The sequence below is a fragment of the Etheostoma spectabile genome, chromosome 12, assembly GCF_008692095.1.
Source record: "Etheostoma spectabile isolate EspeVRDwgs_2016 chromosome 12, UIUC_Espe_1.0, whole genome shotgun sequence".
NCBI classification, from domain to species: domain Eukaryota; kingdom Metazoa; phylum Chordata; class Actinopteri; order Perciformes; family Percidae; genus Etheostoma; species Etheostoma spectabile.
Window position 1 is genome coordinate 4,949,218 of NC_045744.1, and position 1,206 is coordinate 4,950,423.

At 46.4% G+C, this 1,206-nt stretch overlaps 1 pseudogene; it reads right to left on the minus strand.

Moving 5' to 3' along the window:
* LOC116698801 (contactin-associated protein-like 4) overlaps positions 1-1,003 on the minus strand; it is a 421,932-nt pseudogene extending 420,929 nt beyond the window's left edge.
* Positions 1,004-1,206: the final 203 nt, after the last annotated feature.

The window sequence follows — 1,206 nt, forward strand, 5'->3', positions numbered from 1 at the left end:
CACACACACACACACGCTAATGTCAAACGTGACTCAATGGCATTTAAATGAAAATAAAATTTCCACAAAATAAAAAAAAATAAAAGAAACCTCAAACCGTCCTCTCCAACCTGCATATAGTCTCTTTCTCTCTCTCACACACACACCGTCACACTGCTCTCTGGAGTGTGTGAGCACCACCGTGGCTCAGTTCCAGGATGCTCATCATGCTGCACTGAGCGCCAAATTAACCAGAAAGATAACCTTGTTTTATGCACACAATTCAATGGATAAACTGGCTTTTTATAGTGGCAATGATGCTCCTTTCAGGCTATACAGAGGGAAAAAACACACAAAGCTGAGACCATTTACTGTCAAACATTCAGCTGTGTGAATCAGAAACCTTCTCTGTGCAGCAGCATCGTAAAATGCAAAGCTTTCCAGTAGGAACTAGGATCCCAGTCATCTTAAAACATAGTCGACTAAAACAATCAGGGCAAGGACGTTGCATAAAAGTTCAGTTGTCATAAATATGTGCAAATTAAATCATTTTTAACGCGCCTCAACTCTCCAAATTGCTCCTTTACAATCGAGCGCTGATGCGCAACGCATACGCGCGCAAAAAAAGCTCTACACTTTCCCCAGATTATAGTTTAACATCAAATAATCTGGCGCTTAATACAGAAATTTAGAAGTCTTTTATTTTCCCAAGCGGTTTGACAGAAGGATGAAGCCCCATTTGAAGGCGCCCCCTCCCCCGGGGGTCTGCGCTGCCCGGACTCGCTCCAGCTCCTCCGGGGAAAGTAAATTTAAAAAAAAAAGCGCACAGCCATCTCACCTTCTCCGGTCGTCCCGTACGAGCTGGAGAGAAGCAGGGCGACCTGAGCGATAATCCGAGCCAGTCTGTTAGTCCCGGGATCCATAGTGAGGAGATGGCGAGAGGACGCAGAGAAGCCGGCGGCTGCTGGAGGAGAGAGGCGACCGAGCTCTCCTCTCCAGCTCCAAGAGAGATCTCCTCAAGCCCGACGGAATGAAGACAGGAGAGGAGAGAGAGAGAGAGAGAGGGCAGAGAGAAAGAGTGAGAAGGGGGGAGAGCGAGAGAGAGGGAGGGGTGGTTTTACTATGTGGCCACAGCTCCAACTTTACTGCAAGCCTCCTCCTCTATAGTCCTTGTATTGTTTCCAATCACTCAGTCAATCAAACTTTATTTAAAGTATAAAATCTCAA